This window comes from Anguilla rostrata, chromosome 17 (assembly GCF_018555375.3).
Source record: "Anguilla rostrata isolate EN2019 chromosome 17, ASM1855537v3, whole genome shotgun sequence".
Taxonomy (NCBI): Eukaryota; Metazoa; Chordata; class Actinopteri; order Anguilliformes; family Anguillidae; genus Anguilla; species Anguilla rostrata.
Genome location: NC_057949.1, coordinates 17,396,218 through 17,415,378, shown reverse-complemented (window position 1 = coordinate 17,415,378; position 19,161 = coordinate 17,396,218).

Sequence of the window (19,161 nt, the reverse complement as noted above, 5' to 3'; positions counted from 1 at the left end):
CCTCTGCCCTGCTTTCCCATTCGGCCCATTCGAAACCCTCCCGCCAATCAGATGGGCAGATGGAAGGGTGGAGCGCAGCCGAAGCCCAATCAGGTTCTGTTCCGCGTCAGTCGAGGGCTTGCGCTACATGTTTATTTGGAGGGTACGGATGATGGTGATGAGTTATTTTTAAGGGAGAGAGGAGGGATAAGGGCTTCTTCACATTTTTATAGTGTTATATTCTCAGTGAAACAAGCTCAGCTTGGCCTGAAGGGTCACTTGCTGTTGGAATACCTTCACTTTACAGTCAGTCTCACGCAAAGAATTATTCCAGCACTTTATGATGTATTACGTTGTCTGGGAAATGCGTCACCATGTGAAATGTATCCATGGTTGTGTGACTGGGGGCTTCCGGTGCCAGCTGGTTTGTGATGTTGCTAGGTAGCCGAGACCAGTCACTTGCGTGGAAACAGGTTGCCAACTTTGTCCGCACAGAATATCCAGGAGCCTGAAGCCTGTTCAGCATTAAAAGGATGAACGTGTCGCCTCAGGGAAAGTTAGGCCACAGATTCTATTGACTACCCAGATGGTTAGCTGCGTATCCTTGACAATGGAACTTCTGTCTCTCTCTGTTGCTGAGACTGAGTTGTTGAAATTTTATGCATTGTATGAATATGCATGAAGTGGGCTGACCGAGGACTGTGCCAGCGGAAATGAGTGATCTGCCTTGGACGCATCATAGCGGTCGTAAACATCCATAAAGTGCTGTCAGCATCCATCGCCTCCTAGTGCGAGGCTTCAAAATGTATGGAAGCAGCACAGAAGCTGACCATCTGGTTGCTATAAAGAGATCTGTGGTCGGGCTCCTAATACCAAATGACAAATTGCAGCTGAGTTATACTTTTTATTGCAGTTTTATACGCGGAGTGCTGGCTGTGGCTTCACAAGCAGCTAGAGCCAGAGAAAATGGGCTTTTTCTAGCGTTTTCCGACTTCTCCAGTTCCCCAGCTAATGCGGGTTTGCCAAAGACTAGGGTTTATCCGCAGAGTGCTGAAATACAGGGATGAATTATACATGGGCAGTTAGTATTTTCTGTTATTTGGTTGATATGCAGGACTTAGAGGGCTGAGTGGTTTGCACTGTGCGTTCGGGAGCCTGTGTAACTGCGGCCTTTAATGATTACTCACTTCAGACGGGGAAGACGTCATCGTCATCGCTGACGGAGTTTAAGCGGAATGACTCACTTCCTCATTTGATTAATTGTCATTAATTGAAGGGCTTTTCATTTATTCGTTTTTTTAAACGATGGCCTTTTCTTCTTTCACTACCTTCTTCATTCTCTGTTTTCCATGTCTTCAGCTTTAAAGTGCAAATAGTGTTGGTGAACACACTAGAAAGAAAGCTCTGGAGAATTGAAGTCCCTCTCTCTCTCTCTCTCTCTCTGCCTCTCTCTCTCTCTCTGTGTGCCTCTCTCTCTCTTTCTCTCTCTAATCCTGGAAAATACTCCCCAGAATAGAATGGGGGATGAGCCCTGGGCTGAATGCTGATTGGCTAGGAGAAGCTTGGTTGGAGAAGTCAGGGCACAGGTCACCTGGAAGTAAATCGTGGCGGCAACGTCACCACGGAGCTCGTTGTGACAACGACGAGCGCCGCGGGAGCTCCCGGGCGATGACAGAGCTTGCTAGGGCAGCATGGTGATTGGTTGAGGGCATGGATTAGAATGGCAGCACCCGGAAGTGTGTGAGTGTGCCGGCTGGGCTCTCAGACAGGAGGAGGAACAGAACCTCAGCGTCCTGTCGGTGCGGATCAGTCCCCTGCAGCCGCATTGCGCGCTGTGAGTGTGCGCTTTCACATGGGAACGCAGCCGTTGTTGGAGGCATTCTGGAGTGGTCATGCACAGCATCATGTGTGGCGTCTGCGGAAGCTTTTCTAGCACACTCGTTCTAGCGCAGATGAACTGTGTGTGACTTAAAGTAGTGAAGAGTTATCAAAAAATAAAAACACAGTATATCCAACTTTGCTTTAGGGCTCCCAGTACACCCCTGAGAGAGTGTAAAGTTCCATTTGTTTAGCCAATATATTTGTTGGGTCATTGTATGCATGTTTGGCGTAACGTAGTCAACAGCTATAGCCTGATGACTGAAGAAGGAGGTCTTCAAAAAAATCTATTTAATTTAAGCCGGTAGGTACAGAAATCTCTTTAATGGTACACTGAAACAATGTACACTAACTGTAGGTGCCGAAACAGTATAGCATGAACGTATTTGAGTTATCTGTCTGTATTATTGACTTCAGAATTATTGTTTTAATTTTGAAAGGATGATTGTTATTACCCATAAGGCGAGTTTCACTTTAAGGTTTTACTACCTTGTTTACTGATGGATGGAAATGGAGGTCTTTTGAATTGTAAAGCCTGGTGCAGACAAGCCATTGGTTGAAATCACGGTACTAATGGGTTGTAATAGTTATTGTACTTAGACCAGGGATCTGAAACTCCAGTCCTGGACGGTCGCTGTGTCTGCAGAATTTAGCAGCTTCTTTTCGGTCAGCAGCCATTTTCAGTCTTTGGGAACGAGGTGCGTGGACTCCAGCCTATCAAGTGAAATTAAGCACTTTGGCACTGAACGCCCCCAAAACCAGAAGACGCTGGAGTTTTGAGATCCCTGGTGTAGAAGCTGCCACACTCTTTCTTGTTTAGAGTCTCGACAGAATGTACTCTGATCAGGTAGAAAACTTTATAAAGCTTTTGACGTGTTGAAAATATTATTTTTATTATGCCTTTGTATAGTATTTTGAGACATCATAATAAAGCTGTGTATTCATGTAAGAAAAAAACATTGGGGCATTTGGTTCTTTCGCTGCTTTTGCGCGTGCGCGCGTGTGTGTGTGTGTGTGTGTGTGTGGGGAATAAGGAGAGGGAGCGGTTATATGTGAGAGGGAGGGAGCACTCGTGTGAGAGGGTGAGAGTGGGAGAAAGGTCGTGTATGAGAGGGAGAGAGTGGGCGAGAGAGATTGTGAGTGAGAGGGAGAGAGAGAGGCAGTTGTACTATGTGTCTGACAGTATTTGTATGTAATTCAGGCCGATGGGCTGAAATTAAGGCAGTTGGACGAGCGTAAATTTTTTCTCACTGCCTCATTCTTCATATAACATACATGTCCAGATGTGAGGAAAATCCCCCTGGTCCTCCTGCTCCTGCGCAGATACCCTCCCCTGTGCATCCTGCCCTGTAATCTGGCAACCGTCTCCCAGGGGGCTTCCTCCCTCTGACCTATGACCTTTGACCTCAAAGTGCATGCGGCGCGCTTTCGTACGTCCTCTCGCTGAGATACTGAAGATGCATGTGCAGGTAATGCATGTGTGTTAGTAGCAAGAGACAGAAAATTGAAATGACAGTTTCTGTTTAACGGTATGAAATATGAAATTACTTTTAGAAATTTGAAAATGTGAACATTTAATCTGTACCAGGAATGCCCAAATTCACTGCGGGATGATTTACATTCTTAATGCTGTCAGAAATGGCTCCACACTCCATGAAGAATGAATGAATGAATGTTCCCTTCTGAACTTCCCAGAACTGCTGAATGGTTTGATCTTTTCAGCCTTTTCTTTCATTTTTTGCTGTGTTCTGTATGGAAAATGACTGCTTTAGACAGGTTACATTTTTCTGTGGTTAAATTATGGACTTAACAGGTGAAATCAGTTTGGTCCTAAATGCTGACAATGTGGACACCTGATCACAGAAGCAAAACCGTTTGTGGAAAGAAGTGTTCAAAGACGAAGCACGTGGCGGTGAGCCAAACCTGCTGTGTGTTAGACAAGAAAAAACGACGGAAGTCTCAAACACGTGTTTTCACCGCACCTAACTTACGAAGAGGTGAGAGTGGGGAGTGGGAGTTTTGGAAGACCAAGTTCGGGAAGGAAAAATACCAAAATGATTTTTAGCGTGAGAGTAATTCTTTATGGACATGGTGACATTACAAAAAATGTTGCTTTCCCTCTTTACAAAATCTGTCAGTTTTGTTTGTGTACAGACACTGTAACACGTGTGCATTTCATTTCTAATATGTTAGAGTGTTATCTTGAGAGAAAAGGACGGTTTTGCACTCGCTTGTGTGCAATTCCTCAGGTATTGAGTGGATAAAATCAATATCAATATGATGCCACCAGGTGTCAGTAGAAGCTTGAATAACTAGTCTGAGGCAAGCATAAAATGTAAGTATTTTAAGTCTTTTGTTATTAATCAAACATTCAAATTCCATTTGACATGCAGAATTTGTGAGTACATATACTGCACAAGTAATTGACCCTTTTGAGATAATGTATATTTTAAAAGAAGTAGTGTATTTTGAGATTTGTTTGTAGTTTTACAGTCAGTGAAGTGTTTGGTGTCCACAGCCTTGATCCCCATGTGAAACATTCAGAGAGTGGGAAGAGGAAGATTGAAAGATGTGATATCAACAAATTAAAAATATGATTTGTTGGGAACATTAAAAACAGCTTTGAAACCTTTGAAATAGTCATTTTAATGTGAAAAGGATATGAAAGGATATTTTATTTGTTTGGTTTATTAAATCCATTAAGAACGGTAAATGTTTTTAGCGTCGTAGTGTTTTCAGTTCCAAATACTGACAAATGTTATTTCAAATGTAAAATTCTCATTTGTAGAATTCTCAAATGTAGTCATTTCAGTTATTAAACAACACTGATAAAGATGGAGGTTGTTTTATATATATATATATATATATATTAGGGCTTGTTCAGCTTTATTGGACAGGTCTGTGTAGAGAGACTGGTAGAATGGGCAGAGGGAGAGACGTGCGACAAAGGGCGCACAGCCGGATGCCACAGCTCGTGATGAGCGTGTGGTCGATGCTCTGCAGGCTGGGCCATGAGACACCCCTCTGAGGTTTGTGGTCACAAGAAAGATACAAGTTCATATTGATAACATGTACACCATATACACTGGTAAGAAAAAAAAACACAAACACTTAAAGGGTAGCTCACATACTTAATATGAAACCCAAGGCTCACTTCCAAAAAGCCTTGAAAAACTAAAACTTTTTAATGCAATTCAAATCCCCTCAGACTAGTTCTTGCCAGTGACTGCATATGTAAATTATGTATGCTATATGCAGAAGAATTAGGTTAGGGGAATAATTTACATTCTTCAAATTTCCCCGTGAAGTAGGGGCCTCTTTCAGAAGACAAGAAGAACATACTGTTCCTTTTACTGATCCCTGCGTAGGTAATATTTTTACTGGGGTTTTTACCTGCTTCACAGCACCTTGCCCATCTGAGGCGTTGGTCTTGGTACGGGAGATGAAATTCCTAACCGCTCTGGTGGTTGTTTCAGCCTTGACTCTGTTTATCTTTGCTAAGGTTTAGACCTTGAGTGGGGTTAACTAGAGGTTAAGAGGCCAGCTGGATGCTTTCGTTTGATTGGCTGTGACTACTAAGTATTTGTATTGATGTTAGTTATATGTTGCTTCTGGAAATGTAGTTTTCTAAGGCTGGAGCTAAGGCTGTACCGCTCCCATGGTAAAGTAGGTTATAAATGATCAGATATTCCTCAGAAATCTCTCTATATAATTTCATGAAGGTGTGAGCAAGTGTGTGCCTGCATGTGATATATTTGTGTGTGTGTGTGTGTGTGTGTGTGTGAGAGTGTATGCTTGTGTGTGTGCCCGTGTGTGTGAGAGTGTATGCCCATGTGTGTGTGAATGTATGCTTGTGTATGCGTTTGTGTGTGTGTGTGTCTGTGTGTGTGAGAGTGAGTATTTGCCTGTTTGTGTGTGTGTGGGTGTGTGTGCCCATGTGTGTGTGCGTGCCTGTGTGTGTGTGAGTGTATGCCTGTGTGTATGTGCCCTTGTGTGTCTGTGTCTGAGTGTGTGTGTGCGTGTGCGTGTGCGTGTGCCCGTGTGTGTGTGTGCTTGTGTGTGTGAGTGTTGTGCGTGTATGTGCATGTGGGTGTGATTGTGTGAGTGTATCTCTGTGCATGCAATGCTGTCTTCTCCATGACTGTGCGGGCGTCATCTTTCCTAAATGGATATTATTTTTATTTGATTCCCCATGAAAGTGTGTTAGTGGTTTTTTAAATGGCTCTTCTCACTTCCCTCCGCTAGCTGCCTGTGACAGCTCGGAACAGCTCGTCTGGCGTCGGAGGGGACAGACAGCTCGTCCGCGTCTTCAAGCTGTTACCAGATTGGACCCCGCCATTCCGCTGCTTCCGTGCCGCGACAAACGCATCGGCAGCTACGGTGCCGCCGCCCGCCTCTTCGTATCGGTACGAGCGGAATGGGAGCGGCTCGCCGTAGGCAAGACTGAGGGGGAGGGCCAAAGGCACATTTAGTTGATTTTCAAGTTCATGAAGCCATGCAGCAGTCACGATAGGCCTGTTTCGCATCTGGAAAATTCTATAGAACAAAAAAATAAAATGAAACGAATAAGATAAAAGCTGGACTGGACTTTTTTTTTTTAGTCCACCCAAAAATATAATTCTTCCACACGAACGAAATCTCATTCGTTTTCAATAAAACGCCTACAAGCAGAAAACAGAACGGAAGAACGACTCGCAATGTTTTTTACGACTCTGCCCTGACCTTTAATGGAAGGTATTCTTCCAAAAAATCTCCTTGTGGAGGCATTCAGGGGACACAGATATATATAGCTGTAGTCTAAAGGGCAGTGGGTGAAGGAATGAAGTGATTAAAACCATAAAGGATGGAAGTGTCCTTATGAGATTACTCATTTTTCTGGGCTGGGGACCGAGAGGCGATGGGGGTTGAGTGGTTATTAAATAAATGGGCGACTGGTTCTGTGCGGACGGAGAATGTATGCATGGGCAAAACCTCCAGTGGCCACTAAATGTATTAATACGGTACCCTTCATAAATTAACTGGACGAAGGGGCAAGATGCGATCGATACTCTTTTGCGGGGATAAATGAAAGCATATACTTTAACACTGCTAAAACTGTACTGTGTGGGACTATATGTCTCGCCTGTTTTCTTATGAGTTTCCTTTTTTCTTTTTTGTAGATTTATTCATCGGCAACGCCCCAATCTTGCCCCTGGCTGCTGGCTTCTATCCCTGAACACCCAGGCCTACAGGTAGGCTGTACATGCAATACACGCACATGCTGTGTAGACAGTACTTTATCCTTCTGCTGTCCAGATGAGCCTGTTAGGACTGAATTGCCAGCCTGTTCTTGGCGTCCAAATATTCCTGTGTTCTTAAGTTTGAGCCCTCTGTAATTCTGTCTGCTTATGAATCCAGGCTCCATGTGATAGTAGATGTTTCAGTGAATGGTGCATATTCAGATTGAATGAAGGTGGAGGTGGGATGCTTAGGCAAGGCGTTTGATGACTGCAGGCGGTGCATGGACTGTGCTCAGTGATGAAGGCATGAATGTACAGCCGCTGCAGGTTGGCGGTAATGTATAAAAGATAAAATTATTTAGCCAACCTTTAATATACAGGGGTGACAGCGTTCTGTAACATTGATGTTTGATACGTCTTGGCAACTGGCCTGCTCCAATCCTTTTATGCATGTATATATGTGTGTGTGTGTGTGTGTATGTGTGTGTATGTACTGCATAATTCCAAACTGTGCCAGCAATACGTCCACTGCAATGTGCGTCTGCCGTTGGATAATGTATTGGATGGGTTTAGAAATCAGAAGGCATGAGAATGCCATACAGAGACATGCTGATACCCGGCTCTCTCGTCATTCATTTTGCCAAATTGTTCATTCTTAGCCGTCTCAATCTTAGACTGTTCCACTGTTGGGGCCTCCCTTTAGAACCGAGGAATAGTCTTTTGTTAAGACTGAAATGTTTCATTGCGCATTCACAGAACTTCTTGAACGTATATATCAAGTGAGCTAATTATAGTAAGAGTTACACAGACAGAAGAACTCGGCTGCAAATTGCAATTGGAATTCACGGTATATTGCTAATGCATGCAAAAATGTGTCACGCTTTTTAATGAAAGGTCTACCACAGACAGTGCACTGATCAAAGAAGTATATATTTCACTTAATTTGTACTTCTCAAAATGTTTTTGAGCCTATTTCTGAGGTGTGTCAAATATGATTAGACAAAGGCGCATTTTTCACAGTGAAGAACTTCTTACTTTGAATTGTCACAGCAGTAGGCATTGCCCACCTTGTTTAGGATGAAACACCATAGAACTCATGAGAAACAGAAACCCAATCGCACTGGCCCCCTGTGGTGGCCCCCTGTGGTGGCCAATGAGATCTTGTGTTCAGCCTCTTCCTTGTTTCATGGAAAACAGATTAATCTTGTTCCTGTTTTGTAGTATCAGATAATACACAGAGAAAATACACCAGTGTACGCTGTAGTATTTTTATGGCTGTGTTTAAGAGTACCCCGTAAAGAAGATCATGATCGTAAACACTTTTATGGTTTTCTGGTTCAGCTTCGAGCTTCATCACTGATATATTATTTGCGTCTTTTTATGCTTTTGCCATTTTTGCTCCAGTTTGGAATTGCCAAACTTGCTCGCTTTGCAGCACCCACCATACCGTCCGTAACTGTGTTGATTCGGGGGAGCACGAACAAGCACGGGCTTTCCCTCCCACGCACGTGACATCAGCCGTTGCTTCTTACCCACACAGCTTATCACGTGCTTTCACGCGAGCCAGGGGAACAGACTGACTTGCGGGTTATTCGGCCTCCGGCCAGCAGGGGGCACTGCTGCGTGACACTGTTGTCCTGGCTGGCAGGAGCCCTCCCATCCCTGGTCCACGCGAGAGCCAATCGTGTGTCACCCTGCATGGCTGCCGGCTGCAGTCGGCACTGGCACAGTCCAAATTTGATACCAGGCTGCGGGCTATTCGCTATGCTTCATCTATGCCCTTTCTTACAGCTCTTGCACACAATCCATTTTGTCATTAAGACCTGACAGTACATGTCAATGTTCGTCAGTCACTCTTACTGCACTTGTAAGAGCGACTGACAAACAAACATTTTTTTACAATTTTTCTTGAGAATAAGAAATAAATTAGTGATTCAAAATGACAGTGATGATAAAAAAAAGACAAATCAGCTTGCAGGCATTGCAGACAAACAGGGGGACTGGAAATTCTGTGCCCTCAAATATGGGTGTTGCGCTTGTATAATGTGTGAATGCAGTCATCCATGTCTCTGTGGTGGAGCCAGGAAGCAGTCACTGTGTGACTGAGAACGGCGCAACAGCTAAAAGTGTTTTTTTTTTTTGCCACATCCTTTCGCTCTTCAACTTCCTATTTTTTCCCCGAGAGTTTTCTAGAAATACTATAAGTGCTTTATGGTACGTTCTGGAAGAACCAGAGTTGTATGGTACTCAAGCAGCATGATGGGAGCCACAGTTCGGAGACTGTAGCTGTCTTTCAGAATCCTGCTTTCTGTGAAAGACCCTGATAGCTCCCACGCACTGCTGGCCCAAAGTATTGGGAAGGAATACAGTGCATACATTACATTACATTACATTACAGGCATTTAGCAGACGCTCTTATCCAGAGCGACTTACACAACTTTTTACACAGCACTTTACATTGTATCCATTTATACAGCTGGATATATACTGAAGCAATGTCGGTTAAGTACCTTGCTCAAGGGTACAACGGCAGTGTCCTTACCCGGGAATCGAACCTGCGACCTTTCGGTTACAAGCCCAGTTCCTTACCCACTGTGCCACACTCCGTCCTCATACCTTCACCAAACAAGTATCACAATAAGTTATGCCAAGTCAAGATATGTTCAAAAATTGTGTGCGTGTGCACGTGTGTTCGTGTGTGTGTGTGTGCGCCTGTGTATGTGTGTGTGTGAGAAATCCCTTACATGTACATTCCCCTATGCTGTGTCTGGTTTGATTAGTGTGAATGTCTGTAGAGGTGATATAACATGTTTTCATTTGTGTGATTCGTCTAGCATGTGTGATCTGACCCACTGTGTAGAAACGACCATTTCAGACATCCCAATAGACACCACATTCAAGTAAGATGACTAAAGCCCCTGCAACAGCACAGCAATTATTTATGCCTGCCATAGGGTGCAGTGGGATTTCAAAGAGCATAGGAATTTTTAATGATGAAAACAGACCATTCATTCCAGGCTGTACATTTTGCCTACAGTAAACTCTCTCAACCCATGACTCCAGTGAGTGAATGCATTTACTGTGACCACCCATTATTAGATAGTAGCCAGACATGTCCAAATATGGAATTAAAATGAACAACTGCAACCATGACGTTTGCATTATAGGTTCATTTTTACACATGTCAATGGGAAGTGCATTATACTGTAGTGAGTGTAGTCAGTGATTTTTTTTCATTCACTGTCATGTGACCACTTAAGTCTCTCCCACAATCCTCCATTGGGTCCCACCCTGTGTCTGGGAGCTGCTAGTATGGCCGGTATCCATTGCAAGAAAGATTTGAGAGATCTGCCCATACTTTTGATGATGTAGATGCTGACCGACTGAGAATTTTTTTTGATATTTTATTCAGGGAAAAACATCCAAGGTATTAGACTGGGAGAAAACAGTGTGCGTGATTTTGTAACTGAATATCTGCCTTCTCTCATTTACATTCACAATGACACCCCTGCCAAGACGAGCAATATTGCCTGGCCTTTACCTGCCTATTTTACCATAATTTAATAGTCCTTATTTTGCAGCTCCATTTATAATTCAAATACCATTTTGTGTAAGATTTGAAATTCTTTATCTCCACATGCGAAAAGTCTTTGTGCCTTAGCGATGTAAAAAAATTAGACTGAGTGGTGCCAGTGTATACTTTTAACTTTTTATTGTGCGGTTCGATAATGATTGATTTTTGCAGTAGGCCAACAATTACCAGAGTCAAATGGACCATTCTTCATCAAGTGATTGAATTAAAATAAATTAATTTTATGCCATCTTTTGAGCAAAAAATGACAGAAGGACATTGTACCGTGGGCCCTATAAATCAGAATCTGCTGCTCCACTGTGAAAAGAAGAAAAGCATTGTGGGTCCCCTGTTCTGACTTCCCCTTGGTGTGGCCGCTCTGTAAGGACTTGCTTTGTTTCTGTTGAGCAGGAGCTTCCAGTTGGGGGTGGCGTGGAGGTCACATGCTATACATTCATGCGAGGTGAAGCTGTCAACTGAAAGTGCAGGTTAACTTCTAGGGCTACAGTGTGCAAAGGTTTCTTGGGAAATTGCCTGCTCATAAAACAGAGGATACTGCTTATTGTGTCCCTGCATAATAAATATCAACATAGTGCCTATTGATACAGCATTGTACTGGCAGTTTGTACAACCAAATGCTACATATCTTTGAAGAAGGGATTTGGGTTTGGTCATTCCGCAGTACAGTACATCTTTAACTCTCTCCCAGTGAACACTGGAGAGACCACACATTGCCATGTTGGGTTTGTGAGCTACTGTGCAGGTACCCTTGGTCAGCAATAAACAAACCATGTTATAAAAGGCCAGCAGTGCAATCCTGGTATTCTGGTAAGGCCTGACCCACAATAAAAAACCCAGTTTCATTATATAGTACTGAATATAGGGTTCTCTAGCCACAGTTTCTTCTGCGTTTATTCTGTTGTGTTGTGTGTCTATGTAATTTGCCAAGACTCCTCTGTTATGTCATATTATGCATAACAATGAGGAGGATAATAAATAACTTTAGTGTGACTTTGAGGAATAAGAAACAAATTAATGCGACTAATCATATTTTTAAACTGCAAATTAAAAAAAAAAAACATTATTCCCAGGACTAATAACTGAAATAACTGAACTCTTTCACAGCTTTCGATGTCTCTGGCTGTCAGCAGCTCGTGTGGTGGTGTCAGTAACACCGGTGTGCTCGGCGCCGATGAACTGTAACAAAGCGCGTTCAGAAGCATTGGGCCTGAACACTTTCGCTCTGCTCCCATTTGCACCTGGGAGTCGCGTTCGTGCGACTCAACGAGGGGCGGTGGAGACGCTGACGCAGTGTCACAACACCCTCACAAAATGTTAAGACTCAGAATTGTTTCGGCCCCCGAAATAAAACGGCAAGTACTTGCTCTGCAATGCTGCTCGCGGTGTGAGTGGGAGGAGAAGACTGAAATTAGAAACGAGTGAAGCTAAAATACTGTCTCCTGTCACCGGCCCGGCCATTTCAAAACATTTTAATTAGTTATAAAAATATTTAGTGTATTTTATGGGGTTCATGAGACCTTTTCCATCTCTGCCTACAAGACAACAGTGGAGTTGGCAAGCCAGTATATGTAGTTTTCCTCAGCGCTGGCACTTGTGAAGGCATATTTTTATCAAAATTTATATTCATCATTGACCTCAGTGTCCAACAAAACATTGTTTTATTATTTTTGGTATATCTCTAAATCTTACAATGTAGAAGTCGCAAGGAAAAAAGATTGGTGAATCAGTTGACTGTGTGTGTTATGGCAAAAGGCCAAATAATTTTCCTGTGACTTTAGATGCATGTAAATGTTTTCAGTTCTGGAATTAAGGAAACAGGAATTATTAACAGGTTAATTGGCCATTTGTGAAAATAGAAAACTTTCAGTTAAGTTTCTGGAAAATACTTTAACCCTAACCCTCTAAAAAATGAAAAAGAAAAATGTTTTCTGCCGTGAATTTCTCAGCGTAGTAAATAACCCAATCAAGCGTGGGATTCTTGAGGCACATTCTCTGGGCACATTGTTAGGCTACTGTGGAGTAAACATCCGGTGATGGAGTGTCAGTGCACATTTGCTTTGAAGTCCAATCAGTCCGCACGTTAGAAGCTTCCCTTGTGATAATTAATGTACCATATGATTAATGTACCATAAAGGTGTGATTGTTTTACAGGAATCTTGAGAATAGGCTACACCAGCACTGCAGTGATGGCAGGCTATGCAGTGCTGCTCACGGAAGAACTTCTGTAGGCCCTAGTTATGACTGCTTCCTTAGTAATCATTAATGATGATTCGGATGCTGGTATACTGTCGTTCCATTCCTTACTGTACCATCTAAGAGACTGTGAGATGTTTATTTCCTTAAATTAATTTTTCCTTTCAACACTACACTGAAGACGATGGGAATGTAGCAGAAACATTTGCTGGGAGTGTCTGTGATGTTTTAGCTTTTACTCCCTGTGCAATTTGGCACATATTCATGAACGTCGGAAAATAAAGAGTGAACGTTGAGTTTCAGGTTTGTGTGTTTCAGTCTCGTGCTGCTGAAAATAATTGATATCCTATTTTTGAAAAAAAAAAAAAAAAGGTGATAATGGCACTTGCATCAGGTTTAGGACAGCTGTGACAGCTGTCATCTCTCGCCGACGCGTTTCCGAAGACGCTGCGTTGTCAACTCGGCAAGCTGTGTCTTTCAGCGTGTCACCGACGGCTTCGTTGCTTCCTCGACAGTGTTTTGCTTTTTTTGCTGGATAAAAAATAGGGTCTGACTGGGGAGACGAACACAGAAGGGAGAGCGTGGCTGTCTCTGATCAAAGCGAGCAGCCTGACGCCAAACAGCCGAACGGCCCCGGTCTTTGAGGGAAGCGACGCAGAGTCTGGCTGGGGGTTTTCTTCCCCCCCAGGAGAACGTCAGCACTTGACAGCAGCCCAAGTTTAGGCTGTTGCCCCAGTCCGAGCGTACATCTGTGTTCAGTGTAACATGCTGCTGCGCTCTGAGCTGTAGACGACTGTCCTCTGCCAGTATTTCTCTGTGGTCTTATTGAAAGTATTGCAAGTCCTGAAAATGGTGTCACATGGTCACCAAGCCAGTTACCTTGCTGAAATGTACCCAAATGCTTTCTGGAAGTTCTGAATTTGATGTTGTATCATAACCAAACAAGGGCCCGGGGATTTCTGGAACCTCTCAGAATGTATCAAAAGCTCTAACCATGACATATTGTAACCAAATGGCAACATTTTTGGAATATTCCAAAATCCCCCGAAAGTTCACCTAGAATATTCAAAAGAGGATTGTCACCTGTTAGCTGGGTGAGATGTTGTCATGTCAAGTCACAGACAAATATATTCACTGATGCCACCGCAAGTTAGGTTTTATGTAGCTATCTCCAGAAAATCAAGATCTTTGAGAATGCCTGAGTCATTCTGAGTGAAAGAAAACTTGGTAGATCCAATGTTTACGGTGAAGTCTGTCATACTCTGTTAGTCAAGTTCAAGTAGATTTTATTGCTTCCATGTTGAAAGCCGCTAGGCCCTGAATACTAGGTTTTTGAGAAATCCCTGTGAGGACTGAGATGGAATGTTCAGCAGTTTATGAACTGCTGCTTTTTCTACCTCCTCTTCAAACATGGTAAACAATGCATGTTCATTACAGAGGTTCATTACCGAAGGGGGGAAAACAGCTACCGCAGGAAACTAGCAGTTAATGTTTATCGTGCTGTGTTGTGTTGCTGGCCCCTGAAAGCAGGCTCTCCTCCCGTCTAATGAGCGATTCCACTTGCATTTTCCGCTGCGTTGCTCGAACGCGTCCGCCCCGGTTCCACAGCAGATGTCAATGAGCTGCATTCGGGCGGTGTTCATGTGGCTGCATTAATAATCGAGCAGGAAGTCTGAGCCGAGTGCGCCGCTAGCGCATCTCAGCCGAGAAAGTACGATCTTAGACCGGGTGCTTTGCTTGGAGGGCGTGTGCGTGTATGTGTTTGAGTGTGCCTGTGCGTGTTTTTGTTGCGTATGTGTGCGTGTGTTTGTGTGTGTGCGCGCGTGTTTGTGTATATGTGTGCGTGTGTGTGTGCGCGCGCACACTAGGCTTATTTTCATTACTGAGACCCATTCCTTTTTATGGTTGTGATTTTAGGGTGTTGCCCAAGATACTCTTGTACACCCTCAGTGACCGACTCATGGACTGCCCCTGTAGCAATTCCATTTTATACCACTAGGGGCACAAACCATACAGAAATGAGGCAGGTGACCTGTGTTAGGTGAATCAAGGATCCTGTCTATTGCTATACAGTGCTAGGCATTACATTGCTTGATATAGAATAGCCAATACACAGACAATCAAAGGCTGTAGCTAACTGCCTGCTTGGTATGCACCAACATGTTGGTCATCTAAGAACCACACTGAATACCTCGTAGAGGGCAAGAAGAATTAATTTACTGAATTTGAACCGAAGGTGTCTTGCAATGAGCAGCAGTGTCTTTAGAGCTCAAATGATTGACAGCCCGTGGCACAGAGGTTCCGTCCCTTCTGAGGTTCGTAAAGCAATCTGCCGCCACCTCTCTTCAGCTCTTCAGGTGCTTCCATTTCAGACCCTTTCCAAAATTAGTTATGGTCCAGATCATCCTTTTTTTCAGTCTCTTCTACGCTCTGTTTCATCGCTCTCATCGTTCAGTCATCACTGTCTGACCCGAGAGGCTAATTGTGTTTGCTTTCCTCCCCCCCTCCCCTTTTACTGTCGCCATCCCGAGAGTAACGATTTCCCTCCGTTGTGTTTTCGCTCCTGAGAACGTCGGAAGCGCGACCTCTTCCTCGCCCTTAAGCACCCTGAAAAATAATTTAGCGCGGCGTTGCCCGCGGCGAGGAGCTGCAGACGGAGAATTGCGTCGGCGCTCGACGGCGGACGACGTGCCGTTTCGTCCGGTTATCCCGCGCGTTCTGCGGAGGCGGCGAGCGTCTCCCAGAGAAAATAACCGTGGTTTTGGCTCATTACGCTTGCCGCCGGTGTACGATGCTCGAATGTTGCGGCGAGTCTTATCGTGATGTGAAACCTGTTTTAGCAATCAGAAAGAGGTTTAGCAGAACGATTGGAGGGACAGTGTATTTCACACGCGTGCTTTTAATGGAGGACCCGCTACGGATGGAAATTGCCGCTTTGTGCCACACCGTCAAATCGAAGCAAACGGTGTTTATGTAGCTCGTTTTGCAAAACATGTGCCACCATGTGCTTCACAGCATCCACTGGCCAAAACAGACCCCAGAAAATCAAGCATGAACATACTAAAAATAACATACATAGGCCTACTTGTTTTTCTGTTCTCTTGAAGTTTTTGTCTGTCTATGGATACATTATCAATAGAAACAGCTTGCACTTTTAAATGAGAATTAACATTATAAGTCATAGGTTCTTGGGTGAAACCTTTGCCATGTGTTTTAAAATGTACACATGGTTTAAAAGATTTAACATGCAGTGCCACATTGGGCGTTTTTCTGTTTATATAAAGTACCTGACTTTGAAATAGCACCACAGATGCACACCTTAATTAGAGAGAAATTCACAATTCCGGATGCTATTATGAATGCAGTCATGGAATTTGTTCTGGGACTACAGGACAGAATGACAGCACACGAGTTGTCTACTCTAATGACAAGTGGATTTATGCCATATGCCACCAATTTACATTTGCATGATATTCACCAAAGAATTGCTATGCAAATCATGTCAAGGCATATGGCAGATTTAAATATCATTGTATGCACACTGTCAGATTTACAATGTGTACGGGTGTGTCGAAGTTTGTTGGCTCCCATCAGCACACACACCAAGTGTGTACACAGTGAGTCAGTCAAGAGTGAATGACCAAATGCAATATCGCATTTGCCTCGAGGACAAGAGAGCACACATTCCTACCTTTTCAAACAGTTAAAATGAATATGAATGGGAACATATTTTGAGGGCTTCTCAGATAATGAGAATAACTTCAGTTTTACATTTTGACACCATTGATACAGTTTGCAGGATTAAATAGAGTTTGTGTGTGTAGATGCAAAGCATTCTGGGAGGACTACTGTGGCATGTGCAAAAAGATCACTGTTCTGTCTGAACACAAAGCTGAGCCATTTTAATTACCTTTCTGTGCTGACCTGTGGTCAATGATCTGGGAGCGCGTTGGACATAGCTGAGGAGGAGCCAGTTAGCAAAGATTTTGTGTTGCATTGTGGGACGTGCTGGACCTCCCACAGACTAACCTCAGTCTCCCTTGGTTATGTCTCGGTTTGCTAAATTAATTTGTGGGGGCTTGGAGTGCAGAGTGCCCTCTACTGGTCAGTCCAAGGGCAGACAATAACAACGACTCCTTCCCTGAACCTTTTACTCCTAGCAGGAGGAGCGTAGCCTTTGACGCGGTTTCACTGCTCTATTATGAGCCCTGGGCTCGAGCTGCTGTTTTGTAATAGCTCTGACCTACATTATTACAGGGTTGTGCAGAGGGCTGCCAGTTGCTGTGATTTGAGAAGATAAGCTGCCAAACCAAAAAAAAAAAAAAAAAAAAAAGTTCTGTGCTCCAAAGAACGTGTCTCGAGAAGCCACAGGTCCATAAATCTGTCACTGAGTTATGATTGTACTTCTCGTGTTGTTTCACTAGAGGGCAGTAGTGCCCAGATTGGTCAGTCCGTGGGTGCTCGGCAAGAGGCCACGTTCCACCTTCTTCTTCATGAATAAAGAAAAGACTAGGGCTGATTATTCTGACGTCGACGTTTCTGCTGAAAGTTTTGCGCTAACTCTGGCGACGCGCTCTCATTGGCTGTCCTGGCGCTGTTTCCGAGCCCACTCATCCCTCCACCTCTCTGACTCAAATTGGCTCCATTTGCATGTATTACAGCCTGCAGTTCACTTCCCCATATGCCTCCCCTCTCTCAGGATCTGCATTGCATCTCCCCCAAGCGAAAACACGTGTGACATATTTTTAGGACTTGGTTTGCCATTTTTGTTTCATTCAAATTCACTGTCCCTGGGTTAGATACTTATTTTTCATTTTCTGTTTGGGGACCTTTGTTTTATTATTGGATTTAATTTTATTTGTGGGTTCTTAAAAGTACTGATCTGGCTTATTGTGTTCCAGTTCCAGCATTTGTGAGCTTGTTAGTTTCATCAGTGCATTGTTTTTGGGGTCAGAAATGCATGTAGCCCAGAATATTATTTCTTCTTTTGTTTTCTTGTTATTTCCAGATAATAATTATGCCCACCCCCCTTGACTGTTGTCTGGTATTCTTCTTTACAAATCAGAATGGGGGGGTATCTTTGGGGTACTTGCCTCGCCTGTGCTGTTCTAATGACCCGAACGGGGGTCAGCAAACTCCCAGTCCAGACACTAATCTAAAGTGGCAATCACTGTCTAAAAATAGGCATTGCCCTGGGGTGGAGATTATTGGCCTCCCGATCCTTCCAAGCTATGCTGTGCCTGTCTGCCTTTCTGCAGTTGTGCTGCTGTTGGATGTGCTGTAATTGACATGTATTTTATATAATTTCAGCTTAGAGAGTGAGAGAGAAGGTGTGAGAGTGAAAGAGAGAGAGAGAGGGATTAGGAGAGAGGGAGAGAAAGAGAGGGTGTGAGGGAGAGAGGGAGTAGGAGAGAGGGAGAGCGAGGGTGAGAATATGAAAATAGCAGTGAAAGAGAGGTAGAGAGTGGGAGAGGAAGCACAGAACAGACAGGGACTCCTGGGATGAAAGTAGCTGCTCTAGCCGTGGCCCTGCTGCCCTGTTTGAAGGGCTGGCCAGCCTGCATCCTCTCCTCGGGCCCTCATTTAGAGATGGGAGTGTGAAATATTCATGCCCAGGCGCCACTGCAAGAGCGCAGGGCCTGCAGAGAAGAGAGAGGTATACGTCGAGAGAGAGAGAGAGAGAGAGATAGAAAGGAGGCGAAGAGAGAGAGACAGAGAGAGGAGACAGAAAGAGAGAGACGTAGAGAGAGAGAGAGAGAGAGAGAGTACACATAGAGGACTTCACTCCCTAATAAGAGGGTAGGCAAAGTGCAATATGTGATTTCCTTCGCTGCGTTTGGCTTGTTTCATTCGATCGCCGTAGCGGTCACGCTACCTGGTTTTAATGGAGCTTTTCACCGTCTTTTTGGGCTGAAGCTGGTGGGTCTTTCATGTAAAAGGGAAGCGAAATTGTGACTGAAGACCTTTGAGCGGTGTTTCAAGGCCAGGGCTAATCGGAATCGCTCCACTGTATGTACTGGCTTGGCTAGAACCATCTGTCAGCGTGAAGAAAAACAATGCATTTTTATCCAATCAGTTGGCTTTTTTTAGTTATGAGACTGGATTTACGGTGACTTCTGCTTGCTGTTAGTGTGCTTGTGCTTGTGAAATTGAGAGCCGAAGTGTTCCACACTCACTTGCTGTCATGACTGCCTGTCAGACGGTACCATCTCTCAGAGGTTTAAAGGCCACTTGTCTGTGGGAAAGAGCCAATTTTTAAAATTTTGCTTAAAAACACAAGATTGGAAGCATTTGGTGAGT